Source organism: Cupressus sempervirens, chromosome 10 (genome assembly GCF_028749045.1).
Source record: "Cupressus sempervirens isolate cs-2001-9-10 chromosome 10, ASM2874904v1, whole genome shotgun sequence".
In the NCBI taxonomy this organism is placed as follows: Eukaryota; Viridiplantae; Streptophyta; class Pinopsida; order Cupressales; family Cupressaceae; genus Cupressus; species Cupressus sempervirens.
In genome coordinates, this window is record NC_143127.1 from 639,994,277 (window position 1) to 640,020,398 (window position 26,122).

Here is a 26,122-nt window from a genome sequence, read left to right on the forward strand (position 1 = left end):
TTTCAAATAATTAAAAAATAATAATCTTTGCTAAGGCAGGCAAGCCCAAGAAAGTGAAGTTTCAGAAAAAGGGGGTTAATCTTTGGAAACCATTGGACTAATAAATGAAAATTATTATTAAAATATGTTTCATTAACCTCTCTTGGACGTGAGTTACGGTTATGCCCTCTTTTAAGGGGTTTGGAGGCATTTTGGGCTGATTACAGAACTTGATTCTTGCTCATTCTTTGTTATTCTTCAGAGGCTGCCAAACCTGTGGAGAAGGAGACCCAAGAACGGGAGTTTGCAGGTTTCCAAGGAGACCCAAGAACGGGATTTTGAAGGTTTCCAAGAAGGCTAAGGATGGGAGTTTGAATCCATTCCATGTGCATGCTCATACAGAGTTTTCCTTTGTGCTAAACAGTGCAGATTTGTGGGTTTCGGGTGTGTTTTTTTGTATGAGTTTGGTGTTTTCAGTTGAGTATTTCATATCAGTTTGGGTTGCTACTGTATTTCAGACTTTAAGGTATTCAAATAGAGTTGAATATATGTCTTGGGACATGATTAAACTTCTGAGATATATTATTAGTATTTTTGTGGTGTTTCCGGGCATTTTTGTGTTAATTTCGGGAGCCCGATGAGCATAGTTTTTGTCCTACATTTGTGAGCTGTTGTGTAAAGGCTATATGAATCTGTAAATTTCATTTTTTAGGCCTTTATGCTGCTGAAATTTCTGTAAAAATTTCCACTTTCAGATTTATTAATAATTTGTGAAGCTGTGAAGCTTTTGGCACAATTTCTGGCATACCTGATTTGGGGTTTCTTGAAAAATTTGGAGGATCTTTGTGATATTAGTTGTTTGATCTTAAAGATCTTATTAGAGGTTGGGAATATCATAAAAAATCAGAAAAGGGACATTTCAACAAGAAAGATAAATCTTTATTTTAGATATTCAAATCTAAAAGTAAGGATACAAATTAGAATAATACCACTTCAAATGCAGGTAAAAATTGTTGGTGTAAATACATATTTACTATTTACACTTACTTAAGTTTACTTAAATTAATGCATTATTTTAATATTTATTTATTAGTCACCTAGGAGTATGTGCACTCTTGTGATTTGTCATGTTGACAACATAGGAGTTTGCACCTCATTTATGTACATGGTGTCTACAACACAAGAGTTAGCACACTAATTAAGCACATGGTGTCTAAAACATCTCCACTTGAGATACACCTTGTCATTCTTATCCTCTCATCTAGAATGATGGATAAGACATGTGCTTAGTTGTCATGCTTATCTTATCTCCTGGCTCTTTCTAGAGACATTCTAGGTGCTTTCTGAGAGGCATTTATATATATGCACTCTTGGTATGTTTATACATACAATACAGAGCAGTGCATTAGGACATACTCTGATATATTGATCATACCCCTTTTTGGTCTACAGTTGTGCTTGTGTTTGAGTTCTACAATCTTGGGTGAATCTTGCCCTAAGACAAATTCTTACATGGTATTAGAGCTATAAAAAATTCTTACATGGTATCAAAGCTCTTGGAGAATTTCTCTTCACATAGCCATTCAAGACCATCTTCTTGCTTTAGCACCTTAGCCTGAATCTAGAGTATCACAAAAATTGGGAGCATATAGAACTAGATCTGACCTCACCATTGCATCTAGAACGTCAATTTGGTGAAAATTGGCTATAAAGTTTCCTACCCTAGGCCAAAGTCGATTGTGAGGAAAAAAAAATTTGCAAACCAGCACCCAAAGGACTGATTTGTAGAATTGGTATGAACATTTTAGATCTATATATTTAATTTTTAGATCTGCATTTTTTTCATCTACATCTCTGCTATTTTATGAACTTGCATTATTTTTCAAAAAAAATAGGCCATCGGGCCATAGGAGAGATTTTTTGTAGGTGAAGATTGAACCTTGTTGGTGCAAATCAAATATTTGCATCACATTCAAAAGGTCAAAAAACCCCTAAATCAAATTTTGTTTCATCCAAATCGAACATCTGAGGCAAAATATAGAGCCATTTGATTTTTGGAGGCATGGTAGTGATTCAAGAAAAATAAAATTAGAGGTGATTTTCAAACAATGATATCTCCCTCATACGGACTCTTTTTTGTGAGCAATTTTTTTTTGTTTTGGGGTAGAATTTCATGATCTACACATTGGTGCAGGCGGTTTGAGATCTCTATTCCAGATTTTTTTTGCAGTTTTCAAATCTCAATTTTTGCCACTTAAAATACTTAGTAAAGACTCATTTGGACACATAATCAAGTTCTATTTTTTTTGAAAGTGCATTTTTTTTGTCTACTTTTCAGATCTACAATCAGATTATAGGCTCTGTGGATAGAAATACTACTTTCAAAAATACACCCTAAATTGGTAAGTGGCTATAAAGTGCCTAAATCATCCATTAGGGAGGGTTTCTTTATAAAAAAATTGCATCTTTGGGGGTTACATTGATTAGTACATCATGGAAGAGGAAGATTTAATTACCTTAACACCAAATAACTACTAGGAATGGATTCAATTGGTTATCCCATATCTTAGTCAGCATAATTCACTACCATATGCAAGAGGACTTTTATACGATGAGGACACATGTTCCATCCTTTGTCATGCACTCTTTCTATTTATGGATATGGAGGTTATGGATTCACTTGATGACTTGAAGTCAAAAGATTTATATGATATTTGGATCCATCTTTAGGAGACGTATGGAGATCCACACTTTCCTCCATTTCAAAAAGATCTTCTACCTCAAATTGTAGTTATATCCTCTCTAAATGAGATCACACCTCCAAATGCTCCTATTGCTCCTATTGATTCTATTTCAGCCATAGATGCTTTGAATTTAGTGTTGTTGGACCCTTTATGTCTTCCTACTTTAACTTCATGCAATGACTTCCTTCTCACCCTTGCAGCTCTATTTGTGGAGTCTCACATTGAAGATGTGGGAGACATCCTTGATGATATTCATCTTCTCTTTAAGGTGAATTCTTCATCTATTTCCATAGTGAATAATTCATGTACTTCAACACAACAAAGTACACTTTGTCTTCGAGTTCTAGCCTCATGTGATGACTTCTTGACTGACATTTTAGGTTTGTTCATAGAGTCATACATAGAAAATTTGAAGGAATTCTTTGATGATATACTACTTCTCTTTGATGAGGACGATCCTTCTACAGTTTTTGCGAGGGCTCACTCTAACCCTCATGTCCATTCTCTACATGATCAATCTTTATAGGTTGGCATGATTGTGGATACTTATGTACAGTACTTTTTGAAGGTCTCTTTATCATTTTAGGAGACTATTAGTTCTTTTAAATAGGTTCTATAGCAATCCTTGCTATATCTACACTTCTTCTCAGTAGTTTTGGAAGGAGACGCCATCAATATTGACACAGGGACACTTGAACAAGTTTCAAAGATACTTTACATCATCAAGATTCTTTCACCATACAGAGGATGCATATCCTTTGTACCCTTCCATTTGTTTCTTCCAAAGGGGAGGAACATCATTCAATGGTCATGGATCAGCTTTTATATTGGAGCATTTCTCATTGGTTGGCACCTTAGATTGGATCATACTCTTTTGTGGTCTGCAATTGTGCTTGTGTCGAGTTCTATGATCTTGGGTGAATCTTGCCCTAAGGAAAATTATTACATGGTATTAGAGCTATACCAAATTCTTACAAAAATATAAATTTTAATGAGATTTCTAATGATAAAAATCAGGTTATATGAAGCACTTCATTCATGGGTAAAAGATACTCAAACAATTTCACTTCTTTATTTGATGGGTATTTCTTCATGTGTCATCAATGTGGACATTGAATAAGTAATTGCAGATACATGTCAAGGAGCTATTCAAAGTTTCATTTTGGTTATTCCTTTCCTAAAATGAATGGTCTAAGATGGTAAAAATGCAATCTCTTTGGTCATGTTATGAGGAATTGCAAAATGAAGTCATTTTAGAATAATCAAGCTTATGCTAGTCTACAAGTTGATAAAGAATTTGATATTAAAGTGACTAAGATAAGGAGGCCTAAGATTAATAAGTCTATGTTTTTTCAAATGGCTCTACATTCTAAAGAAAAGGACTTGTGGATAATTGATAGTGATTGTTCTAGACACATGGTAAGAGATAAAACAAAGTTTGACAAATTGATTAACTACAAAGGTGGCAATGTTAGTTTTTGTGATGATTCTTCAAGGAAATTTAAAGGTTTGGGTTCTTTGATTCTTATTGACAAAATCTTCTTTCATGATGTGTATTATGTTGATAGATTAAAGTACAATATTCAAAGTTTTAGTCAATTTTGTGATCATGGATATGAAGTTATTTTTGATGATCATTGTTATCAAATCAAATTAAAATCCAAAAATTTGGTTGCATCAGGTAAAAGATCTAAAGGGAATATATAAAATTTAAAAGATGTTTTCCTTATGGGACATGTGAATGAAATTTGGTTGTGGCACAAAAGGCTTGGGCACTTGAATTTTGACAACTTGCTAAAATTTGATAAGCATCAGAAAGTAAGAAGTGTGCCATCTATAAGTAATCCAAAGAATATTATTTGTGAAGGGTATCGACATGGTAAACAAACAAAGGCATGTTTTCCTTCAAAAAATATTTTTCTTCTAAACCATTACAATTAGTACATACTGATTAATGTGGTCCTGCAAGGACAATTTCATTAAATGGTGAAAAATATTTCATGCTTTCTATAGATGATTATACAAGAATGACATGGGCAACTTTCTTAAAGCATAAATCAAAGGCATTTAACAAGTTTAATATTTTCAAGAAAATGGTTGAAAATGGGTCAAACATGAAGATTAAGTACTTATGATTACATAAAGGTGGTGAGTTGGACTTTAGATGAATTTGTCGATTATTGTGAAAAATATGGCATCGAAAGACAATATGGAGCATCCAAGACATCTCAACAAAATGGAGTTGTTGAGAGAAAGAACCAAATAGTGAAAGAAATGGTAAGGACTATGTTGGATGAATCTAAAGTACCAAACTAGTATTGGAAAGAAGCAATTCACATAGTAGTATAAATTTTAAATAGGGAACAACTAAGGGTAAAAATTAAGTACACTCTTTATGAGTTATCGTATGGACATCCTACTTCTATTGAGCATCTTAGAATTTTTGGAAGTAGATGTTTCATTAAGAATTTTGATGATAAAATAGGAAGCTTTGATTCAAGATGTGATTAAGGAATCTTTTTAGGATATTCTTGTCAAAGTAAAGCTTACAAATGTTTTAATAAAAGGTTGAATAAACTTTTTGAAAATGTACATGTGAAAGTGGATGAAGTTGTGCAGGATAAAAAGGAAATAAGAATGGATAATACTTTCCTATGAGGTAGTGATAAAGACTTGAAAGAATCAAATAATAAATTTGATGAAGGTGAAGAAGAGATGACAACTCAAATAGAAAAACTAGAACTAATAGGTACAAAGGATACAAGAAATATATTGAAGAAGTATCATCCTAAAGAACATATTATAAAGGATAAACATGCAAGTATTTCAACAAGAACAAGAACTATATCTAGAGAATGTGATAATCTTTATTTTTTATCTCAAATTGAACCTAAATCATATAAAGAAGCTAGTATGGATGAGTTTTGGGTTAGAGCTATGAAATAGGAACTAAGTCAAATTGATAAGAATAAGACTTGGGAATTAGTACCTAGACCTAAAGATAAAAATGTTATCGGTGCTAAATGGGTTTTTAGAAATAAATTTGATGAAAATGGAAACATATCAAGGAACAAGGCTAGATTTCTTTGTAAGGGTTATGCATAAATAAAAGGTGTGGACTTTGATGAAACTTTTGCACCTATTGCTAGACTTGAAGCAATTAGAATCTTTCTTGCATATTCATCTTTCAAGGGCTTTAAAATGTATCAAATGGATGTTAAAACAACATTTCCTATTGGTTATCTTAATGAAGAGTTTTATATTGATCAACCTCAAGGATTTGAAAACAAAGACTATCCTAATCATGTTTATAGGCTAAAAAAAGCTCTTTATGGTTTGAAGAAAGCTCTGAGGGCTTAGTATTCTAGGTTGGATTAGTATCTTATCAAAAATGGCTTGAAAAGAGGTGGTGTTGATAGTAAATTGTACATCTATGGTACATGTGATGATATTCTCATTGTTTTTGTTTATGTTGATGATATAGTATTTGGATCAAATCATGATGTTCTAAGTCAAGGATTTTCAAAGTTTATGCAATCTGAATTTGAAATGTCCATGCTTGGGGAGCTATCCTATTTTCTTGGGTTGCAAATTTCTCGATTCAAAAATGGTATATTCTTATCCCAAACTAAGTATTCAAAAGAAATGTTAAGTAAATTTCATATGGAAGATTGTAATCCTATGGAAACACCAATGATAATAGGATGTAAACTCACTTAAAATGATGATTCTCTAGAATGTTGATCAAACTAATTATAGATTCATGATTGGTAGTTTACTATATCTCACAACTTCAAGGCTTGATATCATGCATGTTGTATGTTTGGTTGCAAGATATCAATCTTCACCTAAAGGATCTCATGTTATGGTAGTTACAAGAATTTTCAGATATATGCAGGGTACTTTGGATTATGGGATTTGGTACCCTAAACATGATGATTTCATATTTATTTCTTATAGTGACTCGGATTGGGTATGTTGTTTACATGAAAGAAAAAGTACTTTAGGAGCAGTATTTTTCTTGGGTAACAGACTAGTGTGTTGGTATAGTAAGAAGCAAGAATCTACTACACTTTCTATTGTAGAGGCTGAATATATAGCCACATGTTCTTATTGTCAATGGGTTCTTTGGATGGTTCAAAATTTATTAGATATGAAAGTAATAGTGTCTAAACTAGTTCCTATCTATTGTGATAATCAGAGTGCAATTGGTATTTCTAAGAATCTAGTTATGCATTCATGTACCAATCACATTGATGTTCATTATCATCTCATAAGGGAACATGGCTTGAATGGTAATGTTGAATTAGAAGTTATTCCTTCTTTAGATCAATTGGCTGACATATTTACAAAACCTCTCTCAAGAGCCACATTTGAAGGGTTAAGAGCAAGATTGGGGGTTTTTATACCTCTCTTCTCTTGCAAAAGTTCATAAATGAGTGATAGGTTTTAAGGAGAGCGTATTTTCTTATCTTTTTGTTACACTAAAACCTTGGTATATCTCCTTTGTCATTGATGTCAAAGGGGGAGAAAAATAAAGTTGAAGATAGCTACATGATGGATATACATGTACATGTACACATGGATATATAGGTATAGATACAGGATTTATAGGTACACATGGATATACAGATGGAAGTTGGTATTGACATCAATGCCAAAGGGTAGTATGTTGAATCCTTGGTATTTGGTCTTTGATTGTTGTCATTGATGTCAATAATTTTCCCATGCAATTATAATGAGAATATGGTATGATTAACATCATGTAATTATCTTATTTTATGTCCTTAAATATTGTTCAAAACATATTCAAGAAAAACACTTAAGTGTTATACAATTAACACTTAATATTCACATTGGTTAAGAAAATGATTATCAAAAAAATAGTTTTTGTCTATGTGAAATTTGATAGGCATTTTTATCAGTTAGACCCCAACTATCATATTGTTTAGAAAGCTCATTGAATTAGATAAAATGGATCTCTATCAGTTTTTGCATAATACATTTATGAAAATATTAAAAAACTCTTTTTATCAAAAGCAATTACCAAATTGTTATGGTAATTTTAGTAGTTCTGAGCAATTTTGGTCTAATGGAAGTTTTAGGTATGTGCCTACCTTCAAAATATCAACTTTTTTTTTTTATAAGTAGAGGATACATGTTGGAATTACAATAGGAAAGGTAAATGACTAGGGGGGTGAATCGGTGCTTTAAAATTTGACCTATAAAACATTCACCACACATTCATCTCATACATTTAATAAGTGAATTGAAATACCATGTAAAGCATGCACAACTAAATCATGTAAACAAGTATGCATTCACACATATATGACACTAGATATGATTACCCAAAAGCCCTCCAATAGGAAGGTAAAACTAGGGTGGGGATGACACCCACAAATCTTCACTACTATAGTAATAAAGTGTATCCAATGAAGGTTACAATGTTTGATCATGAGACATGATCTACCTTGTGAAAGGTTTGCCCTGTTAAAGGCCTACAAAGATTGTTAGGTCTTACCCTATTAAAATATTTCAACACCCTATTAGAAGTGTGCCTTGTTAAAGGACTTTAACTCACAATAAAGTAAGCACCTTGTCATAGGATTTCAATACAAACTGTTAGGACTACTTTGTTAAAAAAAAAAAATTGATTCACCTATTAGAATGTCTTGGCATTGATCCTATGGTTAGCACTTTTTTGCTTGATATCAGATCACCTCTAAACTAATGTATTCTTGATCCTTCTTGATTTGATGTCTCTCTTTTGTTCACTATTTCCTTCCTTTGTTCTCCTTTAACTAATTCTACAATGTGATTTTGGTCATTATACCTTGGTCACCATGAATGTCCTAGTTTTCACATGCAAAACTCTCCTTGATCATTTATACATTTCCCTTTTACTCTCATTAGAAGTTTAGTGTTTTTCCTCCTTGAGAAGACCTAGGTGACTTAGGGTTAGGTATGAATCAATGGTTGTGATCCATCCATTTTACCTCATAAACCTTCCCTTGACCTAATTGTATGCATACACTTCATAGGGATTCCAAATCAAGATTCATCCTTATCACTAAAATATCATAATTCAATCTTTAAGTCGGCTAAAAAATGGTTTACACAGTAGTTTGTGCCAATACAAAATACTATGAGAAAATTGTGTTACTCAGCATTTAAAGTCTCTGATGCTCAGCATAGACTAATTTCTATACTATGACTTAGCATCTGAATGACTTAGCATGCACTTATTACTTAGCTCCTTAATCACTTGGCATATAATAGCTACTTAGCACTCAAGTGACTCAGCACTCACTATTGACTCGGCATAGACTAATTTCTATACTATGACTCAGCATCTGAATGACTTAGCATGCACTTATTACTTAGCTCCTTAATCACTTGGCATATAATAGCTACTTAGCACTCAAGTGACTCAACACTCACTATTGACTCGGCATGCTCTATGTTGTGCTCAGCATATACTACTTATTTGGCATGAACTAAGTAAATGAATTAAGTGTATAGACACTCACTAGTCAAAATTAATCTAAGATCAATAATCTCCCCTTTTGACATAAGTGTCAAAAAGACTTGGTCGTGCATTAATACTTTTATTCTTATGAGCATAACACATCTCTCATTCAGCTTCTGTATAAAATTTCAAAATAGCAAAATTTTGCAACGATTTATACCTCAAAATCTTATAACTCCCCCTGAGCTATTATATCTAGTTTTGTACTCAAAATGTTACTCCTACTGAGTAGATGTGCCTTAACTGATACTCTTTTACTTTCTCTTTGTTCTTTGCTTGCTCCCCCATGCTCTTACTCTGTCTTAACTTAGCTCTCTTTCTCCCCCTTTTCTCTTAAGTTAACTTTCTCCCCCTTTTTGACACTGATGTCAATGGGTTATACACTAATAGTGTGTTTATCTAAGAAATATTTATGGACCTCAAGAATAATCTTAAGAGTTGCATCCCGATTGTCACAAGCTACCTCCAAAGACTTGATTTGGTGGCTAGCTTAGCAGTAAGGTGAACTATGCCATCTAATGTAGAAATATTGGGGTATTTCTTCATAAGAGTTTTTGCATAGCCTAACTCCTTATGAAAAATCTCCATGTAAGGAGTCAATTTAGTTTTGATGCTTATTAGTTTGGACTTTATGTTGGCTTCATCTGCAGATAATAATGCTAACTTACTCTAGGTTAATTGTAATAAAGTCTTGAAATGCTTCTCACTTTGAGTTGGAGTCATGGGAAATTTTGCACCTAATGAATTTATTTGACTTTCCAAGCTTAGAATGTGACTCCTTGTCTCTTGTGTGAAGAGTGTAGGATTACACAATTTGGTGTATAGAGAGAAAATGTTCTCAAGTACCTTCTTCACACTTTCTATCTTAGTTGCCAATGTAACTTGTGTAAGTACTATATCACTAGATATCTTCTCATTCACTTTATTTTGAAATTTCTTTCTAGACCATTATAATAATTTTTCATTAGTATCAAGGTCTGCATCACTTACCTTTTCCACTATATTTTTCAATTGTTCAATAAGTGGCTTCATTTCATCTAGAGTAGGAAGACTAAATGTATCAAGAAGATGTCTTTAATATCAAGCAAAGCTTGCTTCTTCCTATGCTCCCTTTTGAGCAGTTCTTGATGTTTCTTTCTAGCTAGGGTTTCTTGAAGTATACCCATATGCTCTATAGTCATTGTGGCATAATCATATTTTGGAAAAATAATTTCTTCATCTAGATTTACATCTCCATATAGTATTACCTTTTCTACCTTTGATGAACTTGGACTTAGCATTGAGAATTACAAATGTGTTGCATTTGTGCTCGGCCTCTAAAGAGTGTGACTAGAAGGAGTGCCAAATTCTAGTAAAGTTATCAGTGCTTGAATTGTTTCTAGCTCCTTCAACTTGGGTGTCAACTTAGTCTCTTCAGGCTTGTCCTTTTCTACCACATTACCTTGAATTGCACCTTGAACTTGTGCTAGAGGTGTAGATGAATCTATTTGACCTATTTGACTTTTTGTTTCAGTAGTGGCTTGAGTTTCTACTTTATCCTCTCCAACTGTATCAACCTTTTATGGTGTAACTTTTGGAACTTTATCTAAAGGTTGTACACTAGTGACTTGAGGGGTGATGGTAGGTGGTTCTTGTGTTTTCACCTCTTCCCTTGTAGTGTTATTCATTGATTTCTGAATTTCATTTACACTCACCAATACAAGGTTGTCACACAATTTAGCCTGTAGTGTAGATTGATTAAGTATCTTTTTCAATTCTTCCTCTATCAGGGGATTGATGTTTTAAGTAGTGAGATTAGAAACATCCTTTACTATGATAGTTTTAGTAGTTACACTTGTTATTTATTTAGGGCTAACATTTGGCATTTGTGTATCTTGTACACTCTATTCTTGTTGCTACTCTTTCTCAACTATTTCCTGATCATCTACATTCATTTCAATACCTCCCTCAACTATGCCTTCATTATTGCCATCTTCTTTATCATCTTTAACCTCAACAGGCTCTTGTTCTCCTACTTTGATTGTAGCTAACCTATATGTAACTTTGCACATCTATGTAGTCTTCTTTACAACATCTTATATGTTATTCTATAATATGTTGAAGGCTCTATACTTAGGAACAAATTTGATAGCATATTTCTTTATGGCTTTGGGTGAATGCACAAAGTTGGGTCACAATTTTGTGGAAGTCAAATCTGCGAAATGAGACCTCTTAGAAATGGGTACTCGATTTTAAAAATTGGGCACTCATTTTTGACTTGAGTACCCGACCCTACATTTAAAAAATGGGTACCTATTTCTCAAAAAAAATTTTAAAAAATGAATTTTTTAAAAATAAGTACCCATTTCAAAAAAATTGGGTACCCATTTTTTAAAAGTAAAAAATGGGTACCCATTTCTAAAAAAATCATTTTTTTAAAGTTTTGGGGTGATTTCACATGCTGCTTTTAGTTTTTCAAAACGAGTACCCATTTTTTGAATTTCAAATAATGGGTGCCCATTTCTTACAACATGAGGCGGTATTTTTTTTTCCTACCTCAGATTTTGGTTTGGGACAGGCTTGGTGAGACCAAGCCTATGCCTTGGCCTCTCAAGATTTGGCTAAGGCATTGAATTAACAAATTCATGCCTTGCCATAATTTTTAGAGGGTCTTCTCAATCAAATTTTTTTATGAAACAAAAACTCATTAGAGCTCTCATTGTCTTGATTTCAGAAATATAAATTTTATAGTGTTATGATTTTATTTACTATTTTTGTATTATTTTTTAATCAAAGGTGGTACCTAAATGTAAAATAGCAACGTTCACTAAAACTTTAATAACTTATTTGTTTTATAATTTTTCTTAAATTAATTTATATGTCATCAATCTACATTTAATTCTTTTGAAGTTTAAAAAAAATTGAAAAAAGTGAAATTTTGATCAAATTATGGTGTCCGTACACAAGAGGTTTTAAAATTTACCTTTATGGATAATTAAAAATTATTAATAAAAAAAATATTCATTTAAAATTTTAAGAAAAATATTCTCATCAATCTTTGGTGTGTTAGGTAACTCTATTTAAAAGGATTCACAAAAATTCATTTATTTGTGTCAAATTATGATGTCCATACATGAGCGTGGTATGGTCTTGAAATAGGCATTTTGAAAAATGGTTTTTAAAGATCCATACCAAAAAAATAGTCTATCATATGGGTATACAAATAAATTACATATTCAAAAAGAAGATCCCAAGCACTACAATTTTTATTCCTAAAGTTTTTTTTATATTTGATCTCTGAATGACTCAAATTTTGGAATCAATTGACAAAATATTTCAAAAATAGGAAAAACACTTCCACTTTTTGGCCAAAAGTGAGATCCAACTTCTTCCACTGGCCCCTTTAGCAATTTGTGCCTTGCTAAGTTTAGGAATACCTTGAGCAAGGGCAGTATTTCTAATTTTCCTTTCAATATCTAAACAAAAGTGTCATTTTTGCTCAACTTTTTCATACAGGCTTTTAGGTATGGAGTTGGCAATCTCTAGAGGAGCTTTCTTGAAAGTAGCCATCATGGCATATATTACCTCCTCTACTTGATTCTTCTCAACTTTTCCAAGATTATCAAAATCAATGTGAGAAAATTCTGATAGATCTGCATTATTCTAACATTCTCACATAGGTTGTCTAGATCTGAACATGGATTATGACTCACCACTTAGAATTGGTTGTTGTCATCAAATCCAGTTCTTTCTTGATCAGATTTAGCCTAAGCAATGTATTTTCTCCTTGGTCTTTTCTATGCTCCTTCATTTTGTCTTTCTCCTTAGCCTTTTGTGTAGTGACACATGCACTAGCCCTTGCGGTAGGTGTTGAAGGTTTGGTTTGGCTAGGTTTAGCAACCTTCTTGGATCTTGTCATAGTTTGTGCCTTAGCCTTTCTCTTCTTCTGATTAGTAGGAGTAGGTGCTTCCTCAAATTTCTACTCATTTAACATCATTCAAAATTGAGTGAGAGTAAGAAGAGATAGAGGTGATCTAGAAATTCATCTGAAGCATTTGCAGGAGATTTTAACAAATACTCAACATCATTTCATCAGATTTTGCAAGGTATTTATCGTGTGCCAAGCTATGTTGTTTCTAGTTTTGTAAACCCTAGTTTTTTAAAAAGGTATCTAGTTCTTCAAAGGCAAAAGGAGTAGAGGGAAAAGAGGTTTTGAATGTCCAATTGGTTAGCAATGAACTAAAACAACCTATTTCCAAAGCCATACTAGACATAGCATACAAATAAGATCCCTCTAGTGTGTCATCTATGATACCATCACAAGTTTTAATGATTTAGGATGTCATAAAATGACATAATTGTAAAATTGGGAGTATTGATGACACAAAAATCAAGAAGCATATGATAAACTATGTGAAAAAGGTGTGTTAAGAGAAGAATTCAAGATTGTAGAAAAGAAAGGATTAATACATGCCTAGATTTCCCCAACATTTTTAAAACTAAATGGATTAGGATTGTTTTGAGTAGGATTCATGATAGTTAATAGTGGTTAAGAATGGGCCAATCAAAATATCGAAGAGAATAATCCATAGGGTAGCAGGGTATCCAACCCTAGATCAGCCAAAGACTATGAGAAGTGAATCCAAAGAAGTTATTGAGAAGAACACAGGGGTTGTGTGGAATAAGAGGGAATGACCATAGACACTCTCATTAAAAGTTTAGGGTTTTTCCTCCTTAAGAAGACCTAGGTGACGTAGGGTTAGGTATGAATCAATGGTTGTGATTCATCCATTTTTCTACTTAAATCCTCCCTTTACCTAATTGGATGCATGCACTTCAACTTAAGATTCATCCTTATCACCAAAATATCTTAATTCAATCTTTAAATCAGCTCAAAAATGATTTACATAGTAGTTTGTGCCAATACAAACAACTATGACAAAATGGTGTTACTCAACATTTGAAGTCTCTGATGCTCGGCATATACTGATTTCTATACTATGACTCACCATCTAAATGACTTAGCATGCACTTTACTCAGTTCCTAAATCACTTGACATATACTATCTTCTCAGCACTTGAGTGACTCAGCACTCACTGTTGACTTGGCATGCTTGATGTTGTTCTTGGCATATACTACTTGTTCTGCACAAACTAAGTAAATGATTTAAGAGTACAGACACTCACTAGTCAAAACCAATCTAAGATCAATACATTCCTCTAAAATGTGCAACATGTGGTTTTGACAAAATTTACAGGATATGTGTGGAATTAGTTGTAGACAGAAATGTTTGCATGAAGATTTTAAACAACAAGGAAGAGGGTAATGTTTTATGTTTCTATTTTCCTATTTGTGATTTGATTTTTATTGAAGAATTTATCAAAGGTATAACAAGGGTTTTATATTGCTTCTTTATTCATTTATATCAATATTTTATCAAATCTTTTAATGAAAAAAGAACACATATTTGGATACTTGATGTTTTGAGGAGAAATAAGGGTTTATCACTTCAAGAAAGTTGATAGTTTAAAAGACTTTAATTCAAGTCATCTTATTGCATTCATATATATATATATATATATATATATATATATATATATATATATATATATATATATATAGATTTTATTAAACATGTCATAATTTGATAAATTCATTAAAAGAGGCTTGTATACTTTGGTACAATTTTTGATGTAAAAGAATCAGTAAGAGAGAAGAATAGAAGTATATCCTACATTATGTTTTCAACAAGAAGTTGAAACTAGTTATTCATGATTTGTATTATAATAGAGATGATCCTAAATTCTCATTTTTTTAATTTTTGAATATGGTGCTTCTTTCATTCATGAATTAGGTGCTTCACATGTAATGGATTGGTGTTCATTGAAATTGGTGTTTCTAAAATAGTATATTGGTGCTTCCTAGAGTTGTAGCTCTAAAAGATTTTCCCAAGTGGCCAATAAAGTTTTAGATTCAAAGTAGTTTTTAACTTCCCACATTAAAATATTGTGTCACTTTTTTATGCATTACCTATCTTTCTCATGTGTTAAATTTTATAACTTTTGATGCTTCAAGTATTGAAAAGTTTTTTAAACTACTAATTCACCCCTCTTCTCAATTTTGTTTGTATTCAAACAAATATAGAAACAATACCAATAGCTAATGCAATGTCAAGCCTTCTATGTACAAAATATTGTAGTTTTTTAATCATTGACATGTGTAATATTTGATTCACCTCAGTTGAAACAACATTCTTTGACAATTTGTTTCTAGTCACCATAGGTGTTCCAACTCATCTTAAGTCTTCCATTCTAAAATTATTCAAAATTTCTTTGATATACTTAGATTGGGTGATGAAAATACCTTTATTCATTTGATAAACTTTCAATCTAACAATGAACTTAATCTCTCTATTGACATCTCAAACTCCTTTTTCATTTGATCAGAAAATGACTTTCTCAATGAATATTTTCCTCCAAATATGATATCATCCACAAAAAATTTAGCTAGCAATATCTTATTTTCATCTTCACTTTTTAGATATAGATCTATATTTTCATTAGTTCTTGCAAAACCAATTTTCACCAAATAATTGTGTAACATTTCATACCATGTGCTAGGGGCTTTCTTCAAACCATATAACTCTTTGTGTAACTTACATATCATTTTTTTTTTGTTTGGATCAACAAATCCTTCAGGTTGTTCAATGTAGACTTCTTCCTCCAAAATTTCATTCAGAAAACCAGATTTTACATCCATTTGGTACACCTTGAATCCTTTGTAAGAAGAATATGCAAGAAATTCTCTCACTCCTTCCAACCTTATAAATGTGGTGAAATTTTCACCATAGCCAACTCCTTCCTCTTATGCATATCCCTTACAAACTAGTCTTGAATTATTCCTCGTGACTTCATCTTTCTCATTCACCTTGTTTCTAAAAACCCACTTAGTTCCAATCACATTTTTGTCCATTGGTCTAGGTACCAGTGTCTAATTCTTGTTCTTCTCAATTTTTTCAATTTCTTTATTTATTTTCTTGATCTAATCTTCATTCTCCAAATCATATTTGATAGATTTAGGCTCAAACTCACATAATAAGCATGTATGATTCTTCAATTTTCTTCTTGTCATGGCTCCTAAATACTTATCTCCAATAATTTGATTTGGTGCATGATGTATTCTCACATACTTTCCCAATAGGTATTGGTTCTTCTTGTTTTTGTTCATTGGATTTAGAATGTTCAACTTCTTTAATTATTTCTAGCTACAACTTAGCTTCCTCTTTCTAATGGTCAATAGTCTATGTATGTGACTCGGCTATTGTATTTTTATGCTTGGTAGTCTAATGATGCTTGATAGAACCTCATTAGTGCCTGACTTTTATTTCTTAGCAACCACCTTTTTTGGTTTAGATAAGGTGTTTTCATAGATATAGAAAAACTTTCTATAGTCTTTAGGTTCTTTCTTACATTCTATTTCATTATTCTCTGGAAATTCATCAACTCTAACATTTTCACTTTTCACAATCTTGTTAGTATTACAATTCAAACACTTATTAGATTTTCTCTTGGTGGAATAACCTAGAAATATGCCTTCATCACATATTGCATCAAGTTTACATTTTCTTGCATCTTTCAATATGTAACACTTGATTCCAAAAACTTTAAAATAATTCACATTCGATGCATATCCATATCAAAGGTCAAAAAGTGTTTTGTTTGTACATTTCTTCACTTGCACTTAGTTTAGAGTATAGACTACAATATTTACAACCTCTCTTCAGTACTTATGTGAAACGTTCTTCTCCATCATTAGTATTCTTGAAAAACCTATAATTGATCTATTGTTTCTTTCAACTATACAATTATATGGTGGATTCCCTAGTGCATTCATTTGTCTCTTTATTCCTTTGTCATTGGAAAATATGTTGAACTCATCTAAAATGACTTCACCATCTCTATTTGATCTCAAACATTTTAGACTATTTCTTGTTTCCTTCCCAACTCTAGCTAGATACCACTTAAACATTTGAAATGAATTAGATTTTTTCTTAAGACACATCACAATCATCATTCTAGAAAAGTCATCAACAAACAGAATGAAATATTCATCACCATAATAGCTTTTCACTCCAATAGTACCACACAAGTTAGTATGAACCAACTCTAAAATATCATCAAAAGAATAGGTCTTGCTCTTGAAACTAGACTTTTTCATTTTACCCATTTGACATTGTTTGCATATCACTTTGTCAAGTTTACTTAGCCTTGGTAATCCTCTAACTCTTTTCACCTTACTAATGCTTGGAAAGTTATCAAATTTCACATGACATAGCCTCTTATGCCATAACCAAATATTTTCACATTGTGCAAATAGACAAGTATCTTCATATAGGTATAGATAGAACAAGCTACCACTCAACTAGTTCACCAATAGCATCATAGATCTTTGCCTTCTTGTTCTAGAAATCAAATTTGTAGCCTAAACTTATCAACTATGCCACACTTTCCAAGTTATATTTCAAACCATCAACCCAATATGCATTGTCACATTTGATCTTATCATTTAGTTTAATTGATCCTTTATCTTTCACATAACATGGTGTATCATTACCAAACTTAACACTACTTCCATTATAATGATCTAGCTTATCAAACTTACTTGTATCACCAGTCATATGATGTGAGCAACCATTATCAATTATCCATCTATTATTCTTACTCACATGTGAAATCAATGTAATCTCATCTTTATTAGAATCATCTTGCATTGTAACATAAACAACTTCTTCGTCATGATCATCAGAATTACTATCAAAACCATCTTCTTCAAAAATATAGAAACATTTATTACCTTTGTCCTTGTAATCTCTTTTATCTTCATTTCCTCTATTGTATCTATCATCTCTCCTTCCTTTGTACTTGAAGTTTGTCCTTTCCTCTTTCTCATCTCTATTAGGACATCTAGTTGCAATATGACCAACTTTGTTACATGTAAAATAGATAATAGGAATTTTACTTTTGTATTTGCCTTTTCCTCTAGGAATTCTTCTATCCAAAAATGCTTCAAGCTCATAAAGGTCATCATCAAATCTACTATCACTTTCTACGTACTTGATCTTTTTCTTTTTCTTGGATCCATCAAGGGTTAGTTGTGCTTTGAATGAAAATTGAACATTAGCAGGAGAATAATTATCAAAATTTGATAAGTCAAATGTAGTAAGTCTTCCAATCAGACTATCTAAGATAAGATAATTACTATATGTGCACCTCAATTCTTGAATTATAGATACTCTAGTTGCATAGATAGGAAGTAAATTCCTCAATACATTACTTATCATAGTCTCATTAGATATGTCTCCTCTAGCTCCTATGATAGCATTCACCACTTCTTTGATTTGGTCACAATACTATGCAACAGTCTCACCTTCTTTCATTCTCAAGTCATCAAACTTTCCTCTAAAGCTTTCTACTTTTTCTCTCAACACATTTTTATCTCCTCTATGGAATTTTTCCAATTTGTCCCACATTTTCTTAGTATTAGTGCATTCCTTCATATCATAGAATTCTACATAACTTAGGGTTGTTGTAAGTTCAATCATCATTTGGTTATACTCCTTCTTCTCTTTCATCTATTCAAGTTTCATAGGTCTAGGCACCTCAATGTATTCATTGTCCAAATAGTAAGTTGTACAATCTCCATACTAGCTAAGTGCAATATTATTAGCCTTTTTCCATGGAAGGAAGTTCTCCTTTTTCAGCTTAGGTGTCTCTCTCTTTTACATCTTGATCTTTGGCTTGAGTCCTTTCAAACTTTCCTTACAAGCACCAAATCTCTAATACCAATTGTTATAATGATTTAGAATAGCTAAGAGGTGGGGTGAATCTTTTATCCTTAGGTCTTGATGTACCAAATCAACTTTTCCTTACTTCAAACAACTTAATCCATCTCAAATACTCACTTGGTCTCAATAGCATATCATCAGAAAAACAACAATTTATGTAATTACTTAACTCTCAATCTTTATATGTATCAACTTCTAGTAAATAAGCTAATATAAAATATAGCATACATAACAATAACATCCACCCATGAAAATAACACTCTTGACACCAAGATTTAAAGCAGAATCCCAATTTGGGAAAAACTTCCAAGTGACATGCTACCAATTTTTCACTCTTCTAAAGTGAGCTTGGTTAAGAGTCTACCTTATTAAAGGTTATTCAACACACTCTTAAATTTAACCCTATTAAATAATTTAATCACCCTGTTAGTAGTTTCCTTGTTAGAGGATTTTAGAACATTCCATTTTTCTATCACCTCGCCCTTATTTGCATTAGGGGGTTCTCTTGTTGTTTCTCATGCTTCCTTGGTTTGATGGAGTGAGCTATGTATTCATTTTTTTCTCCTATGTACTAGGCAGATGCAATGGCTGGGTACCTATACATTTCAATGAGATGGATCATTTACCATATAGACACTCTTCTTTTCATTCGTACTATGGTTTCAGTCTTTCATGTCTGATTGTTCAAATCTTTAGGCTTCAGTGTTTCATGTCATTTGTATGTTCCATTTTAGTTGTTTTCCTTTTTGTGCCTCCTGATTTGATGTTGATTATAGTCTTCTCTACTTGGTTAGGTTCTATTTCAATGGAGGTTCTTTGATCAACAATTACTTTTGACAGAGCTTTGCAGCTTCTACATGCTTCAACAGTGTTCTTCATGATCATCTTTTTTTGCCTATCTTCTGGGAGATTCCCTAGTTTGAAGGCTTCTTCAGTCGTTCACTGGTTCTTTTCAGCATTATTTACATCCTCTTTTTGGAGTAGGATTTTTTCCATGTAGTTTTCTATTTTTCCTCTTTTTAGAGATTTGGTTGTGCATGGGTACCTCATCAGGCCTTGATGTCAAGACCCAAATTTACTTGCAATAGTAGTTTCTAAGTTTTTAGCTACTCCCTAAGTTTATCTTAAGGGGGGGGTGTTAGAGTACAATACAAAAAATTCTTATTAATTAAATCATATTTATTAAATTATTAAGTCACTTATTATCTCTAGTTTAAGTAAGCTAAAGTTTGGGCATATAATAATTAACTCTTTTATTAACTATTATCATGCAACCTAGCTTAGTTACCTATTAGGGTTTTGGTCTCCTTTCAGTACTACATTTGGATCTAAATTGTGATGGTAGGCCATTGCAATTGCATTGTAATTATTACATTGATTCACTTTTGACTATAGCAATCTCTCTTTTTTCTCATCAAGAATGTCTCATCTTTGGATCTAGGAATTCCAGGCTCCATAGATTTTTCTTCTCTCTTTCTATGGTAGCTGTTTGCATGTAGGTGATTTTTGGGAGCTACGGGGTTGATCTTTCATCAACTTCAATAAAGGATTTACAAAATAATTGTTAGGTCAACCTTGAATAAAGTATTTTGACTGATAAAATGGTTAGAATGTAATGGTAGGTTTGATCTATAAAGTACAACTCACTTTTCAAATTTAGATCTATGTTCGCTCATATGTTGGTTCATTGACTGGCATCCATTTTCATCTCCATCACTAATTTTCTTGGCATCTCAAGAAATCACTCTTCAACAAACTCTTCCCACTTTGCACCTGTTATTTTTCTCTTCATAGCTTCTCCTTCAGATTGTCAATCAACAATAAACCAACCTTAGAAAGCATTTATTGTGCCTCCTTAAATAGGTAATTTTGATCTCTTTTTTCTTAAACCTCATTGTTGATCTTAGGGTTAGGTCAAATTCATTGAATCCTTCCATCTTTTTATTCTCCTCCTTCTTTTAGAAACTTCTAATCAAATCATTTCCATCAATCATATAACTAACTATCCTCTTGCATTAAATACTCCAACTCATCAATCATTATCTTCCATACACTTTAACTAATTCAAAATCCCAATTATGTCAGGTTCAAATTCAAGTATTTCTCAAACTGTAACTTTTATTGTCACTTGTCAATCACTATGTTCTTTTTCTTGGTCATCACTATATAGCTCTACATACACTATAATTTCTCACTAAGTATCAACAAGCTCTGTTGGCCATTACTATGCCCAATCCTTACTAACACTACTTCATACATTTTCTTGGCAATAACTAACACTTGACTTGAACTATTTTGTTCATCTTCTACTTAAGTTCCTTAATCTTTTTCTTTAGCTCCTTCATTGTCTAACCAATATTAATACTTGGTCAAGCTTATTCTTTAGACTTGTTTTAACTCTAAGATTCATCCAACTATCTTCTTCACTTAATCTATTGATTGAACAAAAAATTATCTTGTCAAGGATTAACTTATTGAGTGCCCATTGTATTTCCATGATACTCATCACATCTCAACTCAACCTTTCACTAGGTCATCTCATTCTATCTTCTTTTCAAATCATCTTCATCAATCAAAATATATGGCACTCTACACTATTAGTAAATGTCTCTTTAGTAGTTTTGACATTTAGTCTTATCAATAGGTTCGACATCAATGACAACATAACAATTGCTCCAATTATAATTTTTAACAATTAACTGATGGTATTCTCTCCGGATTGCACCCTACTCCTCCATACCCATGAGCTAGAAATAATCATGTACCTCCATGCACATCATCTCTAGCTCAACATGCAAAAATGTCCAACAACACCCCCACAATAATAAAAAAATCCAGCATAGTCCTCCAAGAAGTATAGTAAAATAAAAGAATTTAATAGGATTAAGGAGAATATTTTAATATATAACATATTACATAGCTACCCTAGCCAAAGGGAGACATCACTGAGGACACTAGATCATATCAAGTTAGCTACTAGCTCAAGTACCCAGATGGTGCCTACCCCCAAGTTATCACATTTGAAGTGATGCCAACAATGTTCAAGGATAGAGTGAAAGTACCACCCTTCTTATTAAATATCATGATCTTTGGTAAAAACATCCATAATTGTCTATTTGATTATGATGACTTGTGTAATGTGATTCCATTATCTATCTTTCAAAGGTTGAGAGTTACCCCCTAGCCCACTAATCGAGTGGTAATACAACTTGACAAAACCAAAGAAAAAATCATTGGTGTGTTGAAAGACATGTGTGTTCAGCTTACTACAAATCCATGGATTCAATATGTCATTGATATCCATGTAGTTGACATCCCTAATATATATGACAGGCTCCTAAGAAGTGAATGGTCCTAGTGCTTAAGGGGATGGTTTTCCACAAATTTTACCCATCTATAGCTACCTTGGAAGGGACTTAACTACCAAATCAAGATTTATGTTGAGCCAAAGATAAATGATCACCAAATATAATGCCCCAAACAAATTAGTGTTCCTCTTATCTGACTTGGGCTCAAGCAAAATTTTGGCATTTAATGTAAAATAAATGGGATCTCCCTTAACCCCAAGAAATGTTTGTTTGGCTTCACCAAGGGGAAACTCCTTGGGCACATTATTTTCAAGACTGATATTTCCATTGACCCAGAGAGACAGGAAGTAATACTAAAGTTATCTCCACCCAATAGTTGCAAAGAACTAGAATTCTTCTTTGGGAAAAGCAACTTCATCTAGAAATTCATATATAGTTTTGCATAAATAGTATGTTCAATGACATGCTAAAGAAAGAAGTCAAGATTGAGTGGACTTCTAAGGTTAAGAAATCTTTTGAAGACATTAATACAACTATTTTCTTTATTCTAACTTGTAAGTCTAGATTACCAACTACCATTTAAGTTCCATTATTTTACATCCAAACACTCACGCACTGGTATACTCACACAAAAGAAGGATGGAAAAGATGAGAGACCAATTTCTTTCATGAGTTTCCCATTAAAAATGATGAATTAAACTACCCCAATCTAGACAACCAATCATTTTCTCTTGTGAAGATTGTCAAGAAGTTCAAACATTACATAACATGGAGCAAGGTGTATGCTATCGTGCTCAAGCCATATGTCAAGTCACTTTTGATGCAAATGAGTTGGTAAATAGAAGAGCAAAGTGGATGGCTATATTATAAGAATTGGATTTAAAAATCCAACCTATAAAACTCATAAGAGGGTAGGGTTGACAATGACAATTTCCAACAATGAAGAAAAATAGGGATTGGTTTTGTGTTTATATACCAATGAGGGAGTTATATTAGAGGTTGGGTAACAAGATATTGCATACTATCTATTGTAGAATTGGTGTCCCGAAGGAATAAACATCTCTTAGTGCAAGGAACTGAAAAAAATGTGGTTCATACATGCTAAAAGATGGAAATATTTACAAATGAAACTATGAAAGTATATATCACAAATGTTTGAACTAAGATAAAGCTAAAGATGTTTTGGAACGTTACCATGATAAGTATGACACATCACATGGTTCACCTAAATCTACAACCTACTAGATTTTTAGGTCAAGATATTATTGACCTGCACTTCTCAAAGATACCTAGGAACATTTTCATTCCTATCATGCTTTCTAGACTAGTGCCAACAAATAGATGAATCCAGTCATGCCATTTTAACCTATGTTCAAGGTATGTCATTTGGAAAAGTGGGGGCTTGACTTCATTGGGCTTGTGAACCCTCCATCCTTTATAGGTCATATGTTTAACATCTATTTATTACTACAAAAGGTGGACAAAGGTTGAGATGTTTCAAAATTTCACATCTCAAATTGTCACCAACTTCCTTGAGGAACACATCATCACTAGGTTTTGGATGCCCTTTTTTTTGGTATGTGACAATGGAACCTCTTTTGTATTAATTGTTCTTACAATATGGGCTTCAAAAAATCAAGTAATGATCAAATTATCTTATAATTACTATCTTCAAGGTAATGGAGTTTGTTGAGTCTACAAATAAAATCTTGATAACTATCATAAAGCATCTACTTGAGAAAAATACAAGAGCTTGGCATATACAGCTAAAATACACAATATGGACTAATATAGTCAAACTTAAAAATTATTTGAGTGCCTCTCCCTATTTGTTCATATATGGTTAAGAACGTATCTTTTCTATGAATCTAAAAATCTCTGTGCTAAAATCCATGGGAAGTTATGTTGAAAATGTTGATAGGGTTCAAGTCAAGTTAATGAATCTTTTGGAATTAGATGAAAGAAGAACTGTTGCACTAGAGCATATGTCAAAATATCAAGTTATTGTCAAGTGTTGGTTTTATAAGAGAGTTACAATCAAATATTTTAGGATCTCCAAACTCATCCTCATGTAGGATAAGGCCAAATAAAAAATTGATAGTCATACCCAGTTTCAATGCTTGTGGGTTTGCCCATATCAGATCACACAGATTTTGAGTGATAATACTTTCAAGTTGTGCACATGTGATGGGGAATGGGTACCATTAAAAATTAATGGTCAATTTATGTAACACTATTTTGAAGCCTAAAGAAGAAATTAAATTTGCACCATAGTAGGTTTTACAGCCATGATTATTTTGTTAGTCCCACATCTATGTTTTGTTTTTAGCACTTAGGGATTCACTATTTTTTAGGGTTGTTCTTAATACATGGTCCATCCAAAGTGATTTTGATTTTTGGAGGAGGTATTTCTCAGTCAAAGAACCAAACACCTTAGCTAAGTAAGAAACTTTATGTAAGTTAACCAAGGATGCATCAATTTTTTTCTCTTTAAATCCTAATCATAAAATTGATCTTCCTCAACACTTAAATGTATCTAAATATGATTCAATGATTGTGGATAGTCCTAGTTTTCAATAGTCAGTGGCCTAGCCAAAAGAGTCATCGTTGGTGAAGGTTCTCCCTGATGTTCATTCTATGTCACTACTTCACATGTGAGTTTCACAAAATTCCCAAAAAGGAAAGCAAAGAAGAATCGATGAAATATGGCAAAAAATATATAAGGAAAAAGTATTTTGGGGGTACAGTCTAAGTGCTCTTTCAAAAAAAATGCCAAAGTTAAACCATGAATACTGAGGATGAAAGTTAAAGTATTTTTAGAAAAATTTCAATATACCCTAAAAAGGGAAAAATATTATTCAAATAAAGAGCCCTCAAAATGGATGTTGACATCTGGTCAAGGGTGACAAGGAATGACTCATAGGGATTTCCAAATCTAGCGCTGATCCACAAAGTTGGGTTGCAATTTCTTGTTCTCTTTTGGGTTGTATGCATTGGAAGAATCAAGTAATTCAAATACCAAAGTACACATTGAACATGAAAATTGAAAATAGATTTGTTGATCAGGAAGGCATCATGACCCTATGGAAATTTTGCATTTGGTTTATTGTTGGAGTTCATTTTGAGGATGCTTGTTGATGGAGAAAAGTCATTTTTATTTCCTTCTTTTGTTGAAGCTATTTATTGTGGTTCCACAATACCTACCTCATTTTAAATTTTAAAAATAGGGAGCCCTCTTCTTATGCCACCTCACAACCTACCATCCTAATTTTTAGATTAGGGTCTCTCCTAAGAGGTCTTGATAATGGGGATACCAAGGAACCAACAGTGACAATTTAATCATTTTTTCTACTATTCTACCAAGTCCACATTTTCTACACATGTGCACTTGCGCATGTGCATAAGTGAGTAAAGTCGCCATATTGACCTTCCTTTTGTGCACCTTACATAGGTGCGCACTTTTTCATGTGCTCACCCCCACCGACATCAATGGGCCTCAAAACACCTATAAATATGAGGGAGGGTTCCATCTCTTCTCATTTGCATTCATTGAGTCTATAGTCATCAAGCTATATAAGTATTAAGGTGCTCAAGTTTGCACAATACCTTCACCTTCATGGTCATCTTCCTTGCACTGGTTGCACATGTCTATAGCATGTGCACCTTCCCCCTTTACCCTTTTTTCACTTACCATGCTCTGCAACTTTCTCAACTTGTGCATCTCGTATAGGTTAT